Here is a 20,177-nt window from a genome sequence, read left to right as displayed (position 1 = left end):
TCACCCAGGACACCAGGATAACTCCCCAGTTTTTTTTTCGTTTCATAACCATTAAGAGTTCTGCAGACCCTTACTCTCTGAAATTTTTCACAGGAGAATCAGCCAATACTAATGAGCTCTAGTCTTTGGAATGGGAGAAATTTTTAACTTGGATGTTAGGCTACTACCAGATGACACTTCTGTTACTGTTTCTTATGTTCTTGTTCAGCAAAAATAATTGCTGTAATACTTGTCGTCACTATTGAATCCTTAAATTAGTGCTCCAAACAAAATGTCCATTGTCATCCACAAAGTGCAAGTCAGAGGCATTTTACTCATCACGGCATCGTGAAGACTCATTTAGTAAAACAAAATGTGTTCAGATTATTTTTTGTGTGTTGTATCCATCAACTGGAAAATATATATGTCATTCATAAAAGTCATTTCTTGAGAACATTACTCTGATTTATGTTAACTTGAAGATCATTCATTATTGACAAGATAAAGTAGGCATTAGTTTCAGTTATAGCAATGTAAAATTTAATTAACATTTCTAGATCTTAATCCCACTATAAGAATGAGAATAACATCCTTTATTCGTTCAGTGCCACCAAAAATGCATTATCTGATTGTTCACCTCATTACAGCTCGAGAGATTTTGCGGCATGCATTTTAACTTTACTCACATAACTTTCACCGGACTAGAATGCAATTCATAGAATCATTCATCAAAGAAACAGGCTCTTCAGACTGCAGACTCAATACTTCCATTAAATACCCATTCATTTAAATCCCATTTTAATTTCCCAACTATCCTATCAAAATAATCTAAGGTGTCAGCTATTTGGGACTGGAATAAGGAGAATCTTTTCCACACAGAGTTGTGAACTTATGATACTCCCTGCCACTGAAAGCTGATGAGGTCAGTTCATCAGATACATTCAAATAGGACCTGGACAGAAAATACAATTAGTGCACTGAAGTTGTATGATCAACCATGATCATGCTGATTTGTGTAGCATGAACAGAGGGCTGAATGGCCTTTTCCTGCTCTTATTTTCTATGTTTCTATGTTTACCCCTAGATTTTATCATTCATGTAAATATTCAGGCAATTAACTACTAAATGACGAGTCTTTGGCATATAACCATATATCACCATTTACGAAGTGGAAACAGGCCATGTTGGCCTTTCGAGTCCTCACCGGTTCACTGATTTTGTGTGCCCTCTTCAGGCATTGGTCCCGGTAGATCATGTGGGATGAAATTGGATAACTCCAAGAAAATCTGAAATCTCAGTGAGAAATCTTGATCTCTGGTGTTGTCAACACAGTGCTTGTTTAGTGAAGCACTTTAGAATATTTCTAAAAGACATCATGGACATTATGCAAGAGTAGTGTTGAAAAGAAAGATTGTGTTGTAGTTAATAATTGGAGTACCATGATATATTTTCTTTTGAGAGATTCTCTGACAATTTTCAGAAAGAATCATTAAATTAAAATGCTAATTGCATAATTAGTTCCTTCCTCAGGAGTTTGCGAAGGTTTGGTATGACATTGAAAACGGTGGCAAATTTCCTCAGAGGTGATGGAAAGTGTACTGAACAGCTACATTACGGTCTGGTATGGGGACACCAATTTCCCTGAATGCAAAGCCCTGCAAAAGGTCATGGACACCACAGGACATCGCAGACATCACCATGGAGAACCAAGTCTACGGCATTCCTATAGATTGGTGGCCGGCAGCCTTGCCCACCTCAGCCTTCTAAGGAAATGTAATCAACTGTTGTGCCTTCCTGACAAGGGAGGGAATAATATCTGTCCAGGAGAGTTCACTTCTTAAGCTGACCCTGAGGAACTTGGTTCTTTCCACTTTTTCCACCTCCGAGCAATTAATGTGCAATGGAGGCTGGTTGTTCCTGGTTCTCCTGAAGACCACAATCATCTCCTTTTGTCTTGTCCACATTGAGACTCGGGTTGTTATTCTTGCTCCATTTCATGAGATTTTCCACCTCTTCTCTGTGGTGTGACTCATCATAGTTGCTGATGAGACCAACTAATGTCATCTGCAAACTTGATGAATCTGTTAGTGCTGGATCTGATGTTGCAATCATGAGTGAGGAATGTGAACAAGAGTGGATTGAGCACACAACCCTGAGGTGTACCATGATGATGGTCATCGTTCTGCCACCAACATGGACAGACGTGATCTTTCCATTTAGAAGTCCAGAATCCAGTTGCAGAGAGGTGGATTGAATCTCAGTGAGGTCAATTTCTCCACCAGCCTCGGGGGTATGATCGTATTAAGTCAATGAACAGCAGCCTGGCTTATGAGATACCATTCTCCCGGTGAGTCAGGATGGAGTGGAGGGACAAGACTATAACAACATCTGTAGGCAAATTGAAATGGGTCCAGTGTCTCTGGGATTTCAGGGAGGTTCAAGCGCCAGACCAGGGTGACCGCATAAATAGGACAATCATTGTGAGTATGGCAGAGATATTTGTGGACTCCAATTCCAATTATCATGGAGAAATAATCACCAGTTATTTCAAGCTGAACAGAGGGTGCTGAAAATCTCGGAAGAGTTTTGAGTTTAACAAATCGGCACTTTCTCAGATGCTATCTGGGATTTTTGGTGTAAAATTTCATATCTTAATCCACTTGAGCCATTACTTCAAATTAAAAACTTACAATTAATTGAACAAAATGTTCTGAACTTGCTATAAGTGATATAACTAGATACATCAAGGAGAAGATTAAAACAATTAGACCAGGAGTGAGACAAGGATTATGTGTACAATACTACCAGTTGCAGTGGAAACCATTACACATCTCTTGTGTCTGTACTACTTGCCTGTTTGAGCAGTCACCATCCCATTGATAGAAATTGTAAATGAATGGGTTTCATTGGCTGGAACTGCCATATTGAAGATATGAGGATGAAAAAGAACTCATGTACCATTCCTGCAGCATTTAGAAAGGAGCATATGATTAGTCTCAATGATGACGCCAAGGATTTAAATTTTGAATCTTGGTTTGAGTTACGATTGAAGAAGATCAATCTGTTTCAGGGGGAATTGTTATAAGATTCCATTTTGATAGCTTGAGATCATTGATGTACGGATTAAGTCCTCTATTTGTATCTACTGCAAGCCGCAGGAAGTTTCTCTCAATCCAGAGGCAAACACAATGGTGAATGTCACAGAGGGGAGGTCCAAAGCAGATTAATTGAATACTGCTGAAGTTTGGCACATTTTTTAATTGATCAAACTATCCCAGCAAAATTAATTCCATGCGAATTAAATTTAACAGAATACGACTATTTTAACTTCCACCAATGTTTCCCTACTGGTGGCATTGCCAGAACGATTCCCGTCCCTGGCAGACCATTCTCCATATCACTGACTCTTTGCAGTCATGATGTGATTTTACTCAAATAATAGTGATCCAAACTTGATTTCCAGAAGAAAGCTTTTCAGAGTCTATTGATCAGCCCCTTACCACCTGGAGCCATAGTTTTCCTGCATCCCTTCCTGAAGAAGGGATTTCAAGGCTGCTGCCTCAAGCAGTTCTGTTCATTTGCAAGGAGTATATGGGTCAATCAACACCCACCAAAAAATAGATTTGAACTTTTCAGTTTCAACATCAGTTGCATCCCAAGAAATTGGGATTTATGAAATGAGGTGACCAAAATTGGTCTGAATTCATTTATTTACATTTCATGAATATAATGATAAAAGGAATCAATTCTTCTCTTGGTAGCTCATGACTCTGTGGAACTATCGACCACAGAGTGCTGGGGAAGTGATGATGAGGTCAAGATTGGACCAGCCATCATTTCACTGAAAGATGGAGGAGCTGGCTGAGCAGGTGGCAGCTACTCCTATGCCTTGTGTTTGCACACTCACAGATTTTTCTGGACACAAGTTTTGCATTGAATAATCAAGGTCAATATTTAGGTTTGTTGAAGAAAATCATCTTGGCGTTAGTTTGTTTTTCAGATTACTTCCATTTTATGATAGGAATATTAAAATAGGTTTTAACTGCCTTCTGATAAGGGGAACCCTCTTTCCACAAATGCTGCCTAACCTGCTTGAGGCTTTCCCACATTCTCTATCACTAGATCAGATTTCCATCATTTACAGAGTTAATGAGTTATATTTGGGATCTTTAGGGTGTGACCCTGATAATAATTATATTTATATACCCTGAATTTATGGTTCCATACCCGGGGTTGCTTGGTCAATACTCAGTTCATTGCAATTGCTCCACGGCAGATGCAATACTGCTGGGTCTCCACTTAGCTTTCGAAAACAGCAATTCATATTTACGGCTGCTCTTCATCAACTGCAGCTCAGCCTTCAATGCCATTATTCCCTCTGTGCTAGTCAAGAAGCTATAAGCTCTAGGCCTCTGCAACTGGATCCTCAACTTTCTCACTCTACAAATTGGAAACATCTCCTCCTCACTGATTATCAACACAGGCGCACCCCAAGGATGCATGCTTAACCCACTGCTCTACTCATTATACACCTATGTCTGGCGGCCAGACACAGTTCCAATGCTATCTACAAGTTTGCAGATGACACCAAAGTTGTCAGAAGAATCACAAACAGCAATGAGGAAGGATGCAGGAGGGAGATAGATCAGCTCGTTGAATAGTATATAACAAAACAACAGCCTTGCAGTCAGCAAAACCAAGGAGATGATCGTGGACTTCAGGGTGAAGTCAGGGGTATGCGACCCAGTCCTCAGCGAGAGTTCAGTAGTGGAGAGAGTCAAATACTTCAAATTCCTGCATGTCAACATCTCCAAAGATCTGTCTTGGAGTCTCCAAGTTGAAGCAATAACAAAGAAGACTCGACAGCGACTATATTTATGAGGAGTCTGAGGAGATTTGTTATGTCGCGGAAGACTCTTGAAAATTTCTACAGGTGTATCGTGGAGAGCATTCTGGCTGATTGTATTGCTGTCTGGTATGGAGGTACCAACTCTCAGGACAAGAATAAATTCAAGAGGGTTGTTAACTCGACCAGCGACATCACAAGCACCAGACTTCGCTTCATTGAGGACATCCACATGAGGCGGTGTCTTAAAAAAGCAGCCTTTATCCTCAAAGACCCCTCACCCCTTTGCTCTGCTACCATCGGGAATAAGTTAAGAGCCTAAAGAAAAGCCCTCAGTAGCACAGGGACAGTGTCTTCACTGTTGCCATCAGATTCCTGAATAATCAATGAACCTAAGACACTGCCTTACTTCCTGTGCACAATTATTTTTTTATAGTAATGTTGTAATATGAATGTTCGCTCTTTGATGCTGCGGCAAAACAAATTTCATCTTTTGTTCATGACAATAAATTCTGATTCTTGTACTTTATATGTTATTTAATAATAATAGCGAGTTTATTGTCATATACTGTACATAAGTACAATGCACTGAAATTATTGCTCGCTGCAGCCAAAGAATTATGTAAAATATACCAGCTATAACAATATATATTAAGTTACTCCAGTACAAGAATAGAAAATAAATATAAAGGATATAGAGATAAGTAAATATTCACAGTTACAGTTAATATAAGAAAAAAAAAGTAGTGTTTCATGAGTGCAGTTTTAAGTGGTGTCAGGGTAGTAAAAGGAAATTCTTAAGCCTGATAGCCATTGAATTAAAAACTGTTCTTGAACCCAGAGGTGCTGGACTTTGGACTTTTGTACATTCTGCCTGAAGGAAAAAGTGATAAGAAGTTGTAACCAGGGTGATGGGGATCCTTTATGAGACCTACTCGAGGCAGTGCCTCACATAGATGTCTTCAATGGACGGAAGGTTGGTGACTGTGATGGACCTGACTGTGTTTGCAATTTTATGCAGCCTTCTGCATTCCTGGACACCCAGATTACTAAACTAAGCCATGAAGTAACAAGTCTGGATATTTTAAAGAGTACACCTGTTGAAGTTCGATAATATGTCAAATCTCAAACTTTCTTGAATGTAGAAGCTCAGACGTCTGGACATGCTTGTCCCAGTAGAAGTCCTCTGATATATGTCAGTGAATTTATAGACTGTGTTACAGCCATACTTGGTTACATCATCATGAATGTACAGGGACTAGAACAGGGGATTCAACATACACCCATCAGTTGCCTCTGCATTGATAGTGAGAAGGAGGTGATGTTGCTAATCTGCTCTGATTGGGGTCAGGCAATAAAGAAGTTGAGATTCCAATCGCAGAGGGTTAGATAAAGTCCCAGATCCCTTTGTCTGATTATGTTTTCTGCGTGTGATGATGTTAAATGCCAAGCATTTAATGAGCATTAGCCTGATGTGGGTGTTCTTGCAGTCCAGGAGATCTAACGCAAAGTGGAGGGCCAGTGAGATGGCAACTATTGACCTGTTGTAACGATAGGTGAACAATTGCCACAGAAAACTGTGCTGCATCACAATATTCAGATGCTTATCTTCTTTGTGTTAGAGCAGGAAAACATATTCTATGAATATGTATGTTCTTTTATGGGTACGGTTGGCATTAGATATACAGTATCAACAAAATGAGAATAAAATCTCTCAATCAGTGTAAGAGACTATTACTTTATGCAAACCAACTTTCTGTGATACTTTAAACTTTAACAATAATTTTCTCCAAAGTTATTCCCATCCATAAAGTTAGCCACATCTTCAGAAGATAATGATTAGGCTTTTGTTGATTGAGTCCACTGATGGCCATTTTCAGATCAGCTTTTTATTGGTGTGCGAGCAAATTAATTTTAAATTATATTGAATAAAGAATACCAAGTAACCATATTTAAATGCATCTGAGTGGAAAATTACAAGGAAACATTTGTAGTTCTGATCAAATTTTCAGGTTCAGAGAAGAATATGGGCCTTGTAATTATGAAATCACAGTAATAGAACAACACTATTACCACACAAGCGACCTGAGCGTGAATCCAGTATTGACTGTAAGGATATTGTATGTTCTTCCCATGAATTGCATTGGTTTTCCTCAGGTCTCTAGTTTCTTCCCACCTTCAAAAACATACAGGGTTTTAGTTAAATTGGGTATAGTTTTGGGTTTGATATATGAATGGCTGGAACCATTTCCAACGGCATTGAAAATACATTTAAAAGTAAATAAATAAGCAAACATAAATAAATAGACAAATGGATAGATAGATAGATAAATAGATGTTGGTGCACTTTGAAGTTTAACTTATTGATAACAATCTTCACCTAATTTGCTTTCTTCAAATTGACATCACAGGCAGTCTCAAGGTTTGAATGAGATCCGTTCCCAAGTCTGTCTTTAAGTCAAATTTGTAGATAAGTCGGAACAGGAACCTACGGTTCTTATTTATCATTTTTAGCATCAGTAAGTCACATGTTTAGAGTATCTATTTTATCTTTCTATGCTAAAAAATAAGTAAGTAGATCATGATTAAAAGTTAACACTCACTCTTGTTCCATCAATGTCTTGCATACCGGAGGGGGCACTTGTGAGGTAACATTATGAACATGATGCACAAGTGTGAATTGGGGGCGCAGTCAGTTGGTAAGTACGAGTTGTCCATAAGTCAGACATTCATAACTCGGGGACTGCCTGTAGTTTGTTGAGTTGAGGAAAGGTCCTCTGAGATAGTGACTCCCAGGAATTTAAATGTGCTCCCCGCTCCACTTTTGTTCACCCAATAATCATTGAATTGTACAACCCTGGTTTTCCCTTCCTAAAGTCCTTAATCAGCTCCTTCATTTTGGTGACATTGATTTCAAGGTTACTGTCAGTACACCATTCAGCTAAGTTTTCAATCTCCCTCCTGTATGCCGACTCAACGGTCCTTTTTTAAACAACCCATTACCGTAGTATTGTTGGTTATTTTGTCGATGGTGTTATTGTGCTAAATAACAGTCATAGGTTGTAAAGTGATTAGAGCAGGGGGATCAGAGCACACCCTTGTATTGATCTGGAAATGACGGAGATGGTATAGATGTTTTTACCCAGTCATCTCTAATTATGATCTGGAGGTGAGGAATCCAGGATCCAATTACACAGTGGTGTATTGAAATCTTGAAGTTTGCAGATCATTTATGAATGGATGTTGGTATTAAAAATGCCAAACTGTAATCAATAAACAGCATTGCGATCTTTGCTGCCTCGGAGTTCTAGGGCTTTGTGTAGAGCCAGTGAGATAGCATCTACCATAGAACTGTTGCTGGAGTAGGCAAATTGGAACTGAATTATCTCACTGCTCAGATAGGCTTCAACACCAGCCTCTCAAAACACGTCATTATTGTGAATGTGAGTGGTATTGGTCAGTAGTCATTTAGAGAGGTTACCACAAGATTATTGGACACCGCTGGGTATCAGGCCCTGCCGGAGGGAGATGTTGGCTAGTTGATCAGCGCAGGTTTGCAGTACTTGGTTGAGTACTCCATCCAGACCAGATGTCTTCCTTGGATTCACTCTGCAGAAGGCACGTCATCCTCAGATACTGAGAGTAGAGGATCATCCAGGGACATGGGGGTGGTCAGTGGTTCCTTTTTCTGGTGGTCAAATCAGCATCTGCAGTCTCTTATAACTCCATTGAAGAACGGCTCAGGCCCAAAATGTTGGTTATATATCTACTTTCCATGGACAGTGTGAGACCTGCTGAATCCCTCCAGCATTTCTCTGATTTTACTGTAGTTCTGTTAGCTCAATTTCAAGATTACTCTCTGTAAACAAAAGGCAGTGCTGAAAAAATGAATTTCTGGTATGGAATGTTTAGCCTCCCACACGCACATCACAAAAGTTACATATTTTTCCTATTCTTCCATTGTGGTGTGAGATGAAGAAAAATGTTATGTAACACAATTTTCATCCGTCCGCTCCTTTAACGGAAAAGTCATTAAAATTTTTCAACAAAGAGACACAAACTTGGGAAAACTCTGGGAAATATGTCAGGCCTCATGATAAACAGCAGAACTAAAAGAGAGCCTATTTAAAAAAAGCCTGAAGGATTTCTACATTCTACTAAGTAGAATGTACACCCTACATTATGTATGAACCATTGCAGTTTGCCTTCAATCACAGAGTAAAACCATTGCAAATCCCTTGAACTAATAAGATTATCACAAAGTCAGTGGAAGATTGTCCTACATATCAGGCCTTTCCAAATGATAAATAGAATGTGATTCTATTGAAGTTTGTTTTTATCTTTGTGTATTTTTGTACTAAGAATTAAAATTTCTATGCATTTTCTGAGGCCCTTTGATAATTGGAGATTTGTTTTATGAGATAATCAGTCTTTCTCTAAGCAGGTATCTATTAAAAAAAATTACTTTCTCATCACTTTATTGTTGATTTAGTCACATTACTTTCCGCATTTTGGGCAACCTAATGGAAAACAGAGAAATATATAATTGAACTAATGAGGTATGCATAATTTCTTTGGACTAGGAATGCTGGAATGTGAAAATTACTAAAGACTCAGGCTTCTCATATTGGATGGTGGTTAGGGGTTCAGAGATCTGAAAATATGGCAGGAATAAAATGGCCTAAATTTTGCTGCTCAGTCCTGATTTCCTATTTAGCAACATCAGGCTAAGAATCTCTAGCATCTAGTCTGAGAAACTAAATCTTATACAAGGTTAGAGCAGGCGAGTCCATTGATTTTAATAGGAATTATTGGAGAAGAAAGGAAAGAATGAAACAAGAATTCTTTTAAATTATTTGTATATTTTTTTTATTCTTTAAATGTCTTAAGTTGGGTTTAATATTTCTCTTCTAAAATAATGAACAAATGTTTTTATCTTATTATCATAGCTTTAAATATTTCAATGTTAAAAAAATTCAGAAATACTGAAAATCAAAGCTGAGACCAGGGATTTGATGACTGTCAAAAACTCCAGTCAGGTTTTGGGTTTCACAAGGCCGTAGTTACTGTATGGGAGTTGCAGCCAGTAATGGAAATAAGAACCAATCTTCAAATTATTCCATTGTAACTACACACCGTTACTGGTTTTGAAATTAAAAGTATAGCTGCATAAATAAACCCTGCTGTCTGTGAATAGAGCCAGCTACAATGTCACTTAAAAGGCATATGCTTGGAAACTTGACACGACCAATAGCCAAAGACGTGTTCAATGGAGCTTTATTAATTGGCCAACATCAGAGAATGCAGCCTCAGCCAAGATGTTTTGCACTACTGTGAGTGAAATCAAGGAAGAGTTATCTTGAATTAAACACATGGTCACAGCCATATTTGTCCTGTCAATTGATATTTGGGGTATTAGAGTATTCAGAGGGCCATCCCTCAATCCAGTACAAATTGAATATTAAGTAGTTCTTCCATTTTAAGTACAATCTAGAGAACCCCTTGTCTACATCCAAAATATTGAAACTATGTAGTAGAACCTGTTGAAACTGTATTTGATCGCCTTTGTGCTTAAAGAGTGTAAAACATTAATGTATATAGAGTTCAAGGAGATTGTTCCACCTGAATAGCGGAATAAATACATCAGCAGTTCCATTCTCCATGTAACTCATTCAAAGTTACGTCAAAGTAAAAAGTATAAATATTAATTAGCGTTTTTCTTGTTGTCCACATTTCCTTCCAGTTTATCACATGCACATTTCAAAGCTGGTTCCATTAGGTTGTAGTTATTCTTATGAATGTCTAAGTCAAGTTCAGCATGAATAATTCACCAAAAGTTGTTACTAATTTCTGTCTCATTGTGTCTCATCTCAAGATGATACTATGTCATATAGTTTACTCACAGCAACCAAGATTTTAGCAACTAATTGTGTTTGTCCACCATGAATAAAGCATTTTGTGCTCTGTACACATGTAACAAGGACCAGTTCCAGTTGTCATAGCAATGTTGTAAAGTCCTATACTTATTTCCAGTCAATCATTTGCTGAAACATAGTGGTAGGATTTGTCCTTTGCCGAATACATTGGATGGAAATTGATCACTAATCATCTGCAAAATTTGTTACATTCACTGCCCTGTCGTGAGTGGAATTCCACGCATCCACTGATTAGATCCAAATAAAGATGCACAATTGACATTTCCCTCATGAGTGGCAAGACTTGCCCTCCTTTTTTATTTAGATCTCTACTCTCTCAAGTGTTTTCCAAGTGTTTTGCTGGTTATTCTGTCAATATGTGCACCATGAATGAAGCATTTGGATTCTGTACACATATAACATGGTCCAGTTCAAGTTGGCATGGCAATGTTGCACTCATTTCCAGTCAATCATCTAATGAAAGGTAGTGGTGTCTGAGTGCAACAAATAAGAACAAATCTTCCCTTCCAGAAAAACTGTTAGTTAATTAAAATCCCAATGACTTTCTAAGTCCAGATACTTTCTGTCAACGGAACATTGCTTACAATATTTCCATGACTAGACCCTGAGTGTTCCTTGCCACCCTGAACTTCCTAATTTGCCAGCCTTGCTGGTCATGCTTTCCCTGAATGTGCGAGCATTTCAATCCCTAAATTTCGGAGTAATTCTCTCATAAAAGGTTATGATATCGAAGCTAGGTTGCATGGGGTTTGTTAGGGCCAAGGTCCATGCCCTGATCATTTCCCTCCCGTTGTTCTCAAACCTCTGCAGAAGATCAAAAAAATCCTATACTCTAGTGCTCAAGGCACTATTTACTCCACAACCTGAATGTAGCATCCGAAGCAATAGTTTAATTGGCTGGAGTTTGGTTGCTATAATAGTTTGGTCACTTTTTCCATTCTCCATCACTTTGCAATAATGTAGGGTCAGCATCTGTCAGCTGCTGATAAACAGGAGTTGATGAACACTTTCTTCTTTATCAATATTTTTATTGTTTTTATATAATAATACATACAGAAACCATTGATGCATAACACTGATAGAGCTATAGCAAAGTAAGCCAACTCCTTAACAGATTTAAAAAAAAAACATATGCAGCATTATTGATTCAAGGATATATTAAAAACAAGCAAAAAGAGAAAGATTAAAAAAAAATGATTATATATATTTCAAACTCTAAACCATTCCAAAGTTGCATACTAGTAAAAATAAGAAGAAATGCAAATCTACTGGAAAGACAAATTGCATAATTATTATTCCCATTAAAGGTTATGATAGTAATTTAGAAAGGACCCCCCAAAAAAACACTATAACCTTTGCTGCCTCTATGTTGATGACTATGGCATCAGACTGTTCCTTGGATAGGCTTAAAATGTGTTTTGATGATTACACATAATGGCTTCCTTCAGCCTGAAAATTCCTTAAGTGTCTTTGGCAGTAAAGTTCATTACTTATATAAAGTTCTGAGAAGTTTTCCAGAATTAAATTTTTATTTAAATGGAGGGCAATTCTTTTTTCTTTTTTTATGGCTCTCCTTAGGAGAGTTGGCTGAAGGTGGGGGGGGGGGGGTGTGGGGGGCTTCTCTTTCTTCTTTTTTTTATATATATATAAAAATGTTCATGTTCATGTTTGATTGCTGTATATGTCATATATTATTTGTTTTTTGAACGAATTAATAAAGTTTAAAAAAAATGGAGGGCAATGAGAAAGAATTAGTAGTTCATGAATAAGAATAAATAATTTTGACAAAATATTAGCTTCTGCATCAGTTATATAGACATACACAATTTATTTATGAATAAAGGATTGGAGCCAGAAGCCACCCTTCAAGCCATTAAGGACATTGGGACATAACTTCCTTTGAACAAAGGATCTCTCTGTACTGACAATAACCAGACCTGCAGTGCGAGTATAAGAAAGCTTTAATAATCTAATATGTACACTAAGAGGTCTTGTCTCTCTGCAAGACGAACCTGAAAGGCTAGACTGTAGCTCTGGACTGCTTTATATACAAGGTCACCGGGATGACCCCTTATGATAATTACATATCACCACATTCACCCCCCTTAAAAAATTGTTATCTCCCCTCCCCTGTCCTCCTTCCCTTGTTTGTAAGTTCATAAGTCAAAAATTTTTCGTGACTTTTGTTGACTTCTGGACCTCCTCGGTAGTGGTATAGGGGTGGGGAGTGCGGTCTGCCTTTCAGCCTTTCTTGGTGGAGGTGTGGGAGTAGGAAGTACTGGTTGGTCATGTGGGCTGGGGATCCTCTTGTATGGGATTAGGTCCTGCCATCAAGTCTAGGGTGGTGATATTTTGTGGGGCGGACGTACCTAGGGTCTTGATTTCCGGGGTGGGTGGTATAGTCCTCTGGGGTGACTCGATGGACGACTGTTCTAGTGAATGCTGCTGCGCTCCTTGTTGATCCGTAGACATCTGTGTTTCCTCCGTGTTGTTCACGCATCCGGCCGGCGTGAGATCCCTGGTGGCCACCGAGTCTTCTCTTCCATCTGGGAATGTGACAAAGGTGTACTGAGAGTTTGCGTGCCTCAACTCCACTTGATCCACCAGTGGGTCCGCTTTGTGGGGTCTGCAGTGCTTCCAGAGAAGAACAGGTCCCGGTGTCATCATCCATTTAGGCAGCACTGAGCCCGTCGTGGCTTTCCTTGTGAAAGAAAAGATATGGTCATGTGGGGTCATGTTAGTGGCAATACACAACAAAGAACATATAGAGTAGGGCTTCTGGCAACAGTTCTTGCCATCTAGTAACAGGCAGGTCTTTTGCTTTTAAAGTTAAGAGGACCGTTTTCCAGATAGAGGCATTTTCCCTTTTGACTTGTCCATTCCCCCTGGGATTGTAACTTGTAGTGCGGCTGGTAGCAATCCCTCTCTCGTGCAGGTACTGCTGTACTTCTGCGCTCATGAATGCAGCACCCCTGTCTGTGGGTATGTAGTTTGGGTACCCAAATATGCTGAAGATGGGTTGGAGGCATTTTATAACAGTGGCTGCTGATACATCAGGACACGGGATTGCGAAGGGGAAACGGGAGTATTCATCTATTACGTTTAGGAAATAGACATTTCCATTATTGGATGGGAGCGGGCCTTTAAAATCGAGGCTGAGGCACTCAAAAGCTTTGTAGTTTTTATTAGGGTGGCTTTGTCTGGCCAGTAAAATTGTGGTTTGCATTCTACACAGATGGGCAGCTCTTGTTCACTGACCTCACTTCCTCGACTGAAAATGGGAGATTTTGGATTTTAATGAAGTGAAACAGTCTAGTGACCCCCGGGTGGCCCAACTCATTGTGCAAGTTCTGCAACTGGGATATGTGTTTAAGGATGGCACAAGTGCCTCTGGACAGTGTGTCCAGGGGTTCATTGAGTCTCCCGGGGCGGTATAGAATGTTATAGTTAAATGTAGACAATTCTATCTGCCAGGGCAGGATTTTGTCGTTCTTAATTCTCCCCCTGTTCTGGTTATCGAACATAAAAGCCACAGACTGTTGGTCCGTGACGAGGGTGAAATATTTGCATGCCAGATAATGTTGTCAGTGCCTTACTGCTTCCACAATGGCTAGGGCCTCCTTCTCTACTGCTGAGTGTCTTACTTCTGAATCCTGTAGGGTTGACGAGAAAAAGTCCACCGGTCGTCCGTCTTGGTTTAGGGTGGCTGCCAGAGCCACATTGGATGCATCAGTTTCTACTTGAAACGGGATCAACTCATCTATGGACCGCATGGTAGCTTTAGCAATATGGTCCCTAATGTCCCTGAATGCTCTGGTGGCTGCTGGGCACAGTGGGAAAACTGAGGCTTTTATAAGTGGGCGGGCCCTGTCGGCGTAGTTGGGGACCCATTGGGCATAGTAAGTGAACAGCCCCAAACATCTTTTTAGTGGTTTTAGCGTGTGTGGCACTGGGAGGACTAGGAGAGGATGCATACAGGCTGGGTCTGGGCTGATTTCCCATTCTGCACTATGTAGCCCAGGATTGGCAACTTCCTGACTCTAAAGACGCATTTGTCCCCGTTGTACATTAGGTTCCTTTCCTCGGCTGCCTGGAAGAAGTGTTTTAAATTTGTGTCATGATCCTCCTGAGGGTGGCCACAGAATGTCACGTTGTCTAAGTAGGGGAACACTGCTTTCAGTTGGAACTCATCTACTATTCGGTCCATTTCTCTCTGAAACAGGGACACTCCATTGGTGACACCGAAGGGAAGTCGCAGAAATTGATACAGCCTGCCGTCTGCCTCAAATGCCGTGTAAATGCGATCGCTGTTTCTAATGGGCAGATGGTGGTACGCTGCCTTCATGTCTATGGTGGAGAACACCTTATACTGCGCAATGTTGTTGACCACGTCTGCTCTGAGTGGCAGGGGGTAGGCATCTAGTTGTGTAAATTTATTGATTGTCTGGCTGAAATTCACTACCATGTGCAGTTTTTCTCCTGACTTTACTACAACCACCTGGGCTCTCCAGGGGCTGGTGCTCTGCTCTATGATGCCCTCCAGTAGTAGCCTGCGGACCTCCGTCCTAATGAAGGCTCTGTCCCTCGGGCTGTACCTCCTGCTCTTTGTGGCTATTGGTGTGCATTCTGGGGTCAGGTGTGTGAACAGCGGAGTGGGTTCTATGTTCAGGACAGACAGGCTGCAGTGTTGTTTCTTCGTAAGGCGTAGTGGGGGGTGAGGCCCGTTGTGCACTATTGTAATGCTTTCTAACTGGCACTGAAAATCTAACCCCAATAGTACCGGGGCACAGAGGTGAGGGAGTACTAGTAATTTGAACCCTTTGTATTTTGTGCCCTGGATTTCCAGAGTAACCCTGCAAATCTGTTTTACCTCAGCCGCAAGGCGGCTGGCTGCTAACAGGATCTGGTGCTCACTTGGGCATGTGGGGAGGGCAAGGCGGTTGACTAATCCTTGGTCAATAAAACTTTCAGTGCTTTCACTATCTATTAAGCAATTTACCCTCACATCATTAATTTTGATGCACACAGTGGCATCAGATAAACTGTGTGAACTCGTCTGATTCATGCATAGGGAAGCATGTCTGGCGTGTCCTTCCATCCAATAGTACTCGGCGTCATATTCATCTCCTGAAGACTGTCCTCTGCTTTGTAGCATTTGTCCAAGATGGCCGGCTGCACATGGCATTCTTCTTCTGTTTGTCTGTGGAGAAAGAAGAGCTTTCCCGCCTTTCATTAGCATGAAAATGGGCCTTGGCTGTGGCCTTGGGGCTTCTGCAGACTTTTGCATCATGCCCACGTTTTCCACAGTTGTAACAAACATTTTCTCTGGCAGGGCAGAGGGCTCTGGGGTGCTTTCTTTGTCCACAGAAAAAACACTTGGGACCCTCAAGGTGCTGCTGCTGCTGTGAATTCCTGTGAGGCAGCGTACTTTTCTTTTCGTGGGGCTAGAGTCCAGCAGTGTGACGTTTGTCCAAGTCCCAGGGTGTCTCATCTCAGTGGACCGTATGCCTGCAATAATTCTGTCCCTAATAAGGTCCTCCGCATACTCCTGAGCTGATACTGCTTTAAAGTTGCAGCCTCTCGCCAGGTCTTTCAGAGAGAGTATAAAGTCTCTGGCAGACTCCCCTACTTGTTGTGACCTGGTCATGAGTCTGTACCGGGAGTGGAGTTCACTCTGCTCCTCACTGTAATGCCTCTGTAAAATGATCATTGCCTCTTGGTAGGACCTGGCATCCTGTATAAGGGAGTAAGGGTGGTCTCCCAGCTGGGCTAACAGCAGCATTAATAGCTCTTTATCTGATGCCTCAGCCCCCTCCACGTAATTCAGAAAGCATCTCTGCCAGCGGCCGAAGTGCGTGCCGGCTCCAGGATTTCTGGGGTCAAGCTCCAGCCTGTCTGGTCGCAGCACATGGTTAAGCTGCAGTCTCTGGTCCCTTAGGTGTAGCAAGGATGGACCTTGGAGCACTGAGAGCTGCTGGTAGAGCCTCTGTGGGAGGAGTAACCTGGGTGCTTGGGACTGCTGGTAGAGCCTCTGTGGGAGGAGTAACCTGGGTGCTTGGGACTGTTGGCTGAGTCTCTGGCTTTGGGACATTTGCAGCGGGGTTAGGGGGGATCCCAGTGAAGCGTCAGGTCTCCGTGGTACTGGGGAAACTGCTGCTGGGGGAGTGACGGTAGTGGTGTCTGCTTTGCCTGGTTCTGGAGTGGTTGGGAATTCTGCACATACGTGGTGATCGGGACTACGACTTCTGGAGATCCTTCCACCCGCACTTGTAGTGGCCCCTTTCTGATCGGACCAGGGTTTAGGTTCGCCGCCGCCTGAACTCACGGGCAGGCAGGGCTCTTGGCCATTTTTTACCTGCTCTATCGTACTTCTGTGGTCTTCCCTGCTTTCCACCATGATTCCAGTACAGTGGTTCCTCGCCATCTCTGTCCTCGGAAGCACGTGCATGCTAGTCGTCCCCAGATTTCATTCCTCAGGAAGAGTCTCCAGGTGGTCGGGAATGCGCGTTGGAGCAGAAGCAGATTCCATCCTAGTAGCTATCATATTAGTTTATTAAATTGTACTGATAATAACCACAACAGCAGTGTGAGTATAAGACAGGTTTAATAAACTAATATGTACACTAAGAGGTCTTGTCTCTCTGCAAGACAAACCTGGAAGGCTAGACTGTAGCTCTGGTGTGCTTTATATACAAGGTCACCAGGATGACCACTGATAACCTAGTGGTGTAATTACATATCACCACACTCTGGTCATGAAAACCTCTTCCTAACAGGAGGAGGAAGAAGAGAGCATGACTGGGGTGGGGTGAACCTTTGCCTATGTTGGTTGGTTTTCTGAGGTAGTAGTAAGTGAAGGTGGAATTGTTGGAGGGGAGGGGTTTTTGTGTGATTTTCTGAGCTGCATTCACAACCCTCTGCAGTTTCTTGTGGTCTTGGACAGGGAAGTCTCTGAACCCTATGGTGATGCATCTGTTGTGTTTTGGAAAGTATCAGGTTCAATAAGATGAGAGATGAGTCTGGACACAAATGTCTCAATTGAAGGTAACTTTATTGAACACATGGGAAACAAACAGGGGAAAACGTCAAACAACACTTAAGTCTTAATAGCGATACAGTCATTCATATTGGACCCAGGTTGGACTCTGATACCAATGGCCACCTATCTTCTACATGATATGAGGCAAATGGTGTTAGCAGGCACATCAGACTTTACTACCAATGGCTGCTCACCCTACCACACTCTCACACACGTGTACACACTTCACAGACAAGGACTCAAATACATTTCCGATTCCCTGTACTAATGCGGGTGCAGCGCTCTGCAGTACTACAGCTCAACTGAATGTAATGCACACCTCACTCACAACTCCGCCAGCGATGTCCACAGTAATGACTTGGTATGGAGTGATGTCTGGGACTTGGACCCAGAGGCAGGGAGAGAGAAATGTGGCATGTGTCAGTGTTAATACTGTCCTAAGCTGGGTGTCTGGTCAATGCTGAAGCTGAATCATTTAAATAAGCCATCGGTAAGGGGAACACTAATGGGGGGCTGAATCCAACCTTGATTAGCAGTTGATGCGACTTCCAACTCGTTTTCAGACAGGGAAGTCATATGATCCTCCGCAATCTACAATGTCCCAGACAGGAATGCCACATGTTCCTCCACAATCCACATGTTATGGGATTCTGATAGGATATGTATGAATGTGCATCTGTAGTTGTTGAAGGATGCAGATGACATGTTAAATTTTTATTTGGCTTCTGAGGATGTAGAAGCGCTGGTGCACTTTCTTGCTTGTGGTGCCGATGTGGTTGGATAAGTAGAGGTGGTTGGAGGACCAAGGGAATTGCTGGCAGGGACAAAAAAAAATCAGAGTGTGGGCAGAGTGACCATTTTTTTATTGGTGAGTCTGCAGTCGTTTTCAGGAGTATCACCCTGATTCTTCTTGTTCTGCGTCCAACTTTAATGAACTTATCTTTCTTGTGGTCCTTTAACTCCATTAAGGTTTGTTTGTTGGACTGTGAGCAGACCTGCTCATCTTCTTTACATCTCCCCTATCAATATTGGCCTTTAGATTAATCCATTTTTAGAATGGAATTCCTGAAGTAAGCATAAAAAAGGGAAGGATTGATATGGTTAGTGCATTGGTTAGCACAATCCAATTACAGTGCCAGCAACTTGGGTTCAAATCAATGTTTCATTGTTCTTCCTGTGGATTTGTTCCAGGGTCTCAGCTTTCCTCTCACTCTCCAAGGCATACGGTTAATTGGGTATAATTGGGCAGCATGGGTTTCATAGATCAGAGTCTTCTCCCACGCCGTAACATTAAAAATTTGACCTGGAAGATCATCAGCATTGATCAAGGATCCACACTATGCAGGTCTTGCTGCTGCCATCAGGAAGGAGGTATAGTTGCCACAAGATTCACACCACCAGGTTCAGGAATAGTTGCCAACCCTCAAACATCAGTCTCCTGAACAACAGACTCATTCAGAGTGATTCGTACATTGCTCATTATTTATTTCCATATTGGCACAGCTAGTCGTTTTACATTTTGTACCGTTTACAGTTACTGGTAATCTCAGGTTTGTATGTGATATGACAGCAAACCTGAACTTTGAACTTTGAACAAAAGCTTGAGGAACACCACCCCATCCCCCACTTGACCACATCACAGTGATGAAAATGCTAAACCTACTTTAGAAATTCAGTCATCTCGGGTTTGCAACTTGCATGCATTTTTTTTCCCGTTTTATGTCAGAATTTGTTCATCACGCTCTATTTATTCCTCCATGATGCATCATTTGTTCTCACCAACTTATCCCATCTTGTTTCAGCCAATAATTTCAAGGTCTTATGCCAACCCAGGACTTTTGTTCTCACTGCTCCACCCATCTTTTTCCTCAATTTAAAATGTTTCTTTCTTCAGTTTTTACTACCTTATAGGAGGAAATCATCTACCAGCAATGTTAACTCTATGTCTCGCTCCACAGGTGTTGCCTGACCAGTTGAGTATTCCCAGCATTCTCTGCCTTTGAGTCAGATTTCAGATATCGTCAATGTTTCATTGCTCTTTTCAAATCATTTTGAATATGTAGAATCCCGTAGAATTGATTAGGGGTGGCATGGATAGCATAGGGTGGCACAGTTGGTGTAACAGTTAGAGCAACACTATTACAGAACCAGCAATCCAGGTTCAAATCCGACACTCCCTGTAAGGAGTTTGTACATTCTCCCCCTGTCTACATGGGTTTCCATTGGATGCTCCAGTTTCCTCCCACCCTCCAAAAACATCCAGAATTTATGTTAATTGGTGTATTTGGGCTGGAAAGGCCTGTTGCCATGTTGCAATTCTCAGTAATAAATAAATAGATACATAAAACTTTGAAATATTCAGTTATAACGTTGTTAG

This window comes from Narcine bancroftii, chromosome 2 (assembly GCF_036971445.1).
Source record: "Narcine bancroftii isolate sNarBan1 chromosome 2, sNarBan1.hap1, whole genome shotgun sequence".
In the NCBI taxonomy this organism is placed as follows: domain Eukaryota; kingdom Metazoa; phylum Chordata; class Chondrichthyes; order Torpediniformes; family Narcinidae; genus Narcine; species Narcine bancroftii.
This window is presented reverse-complemented; position numbering follows the sequence as displayed.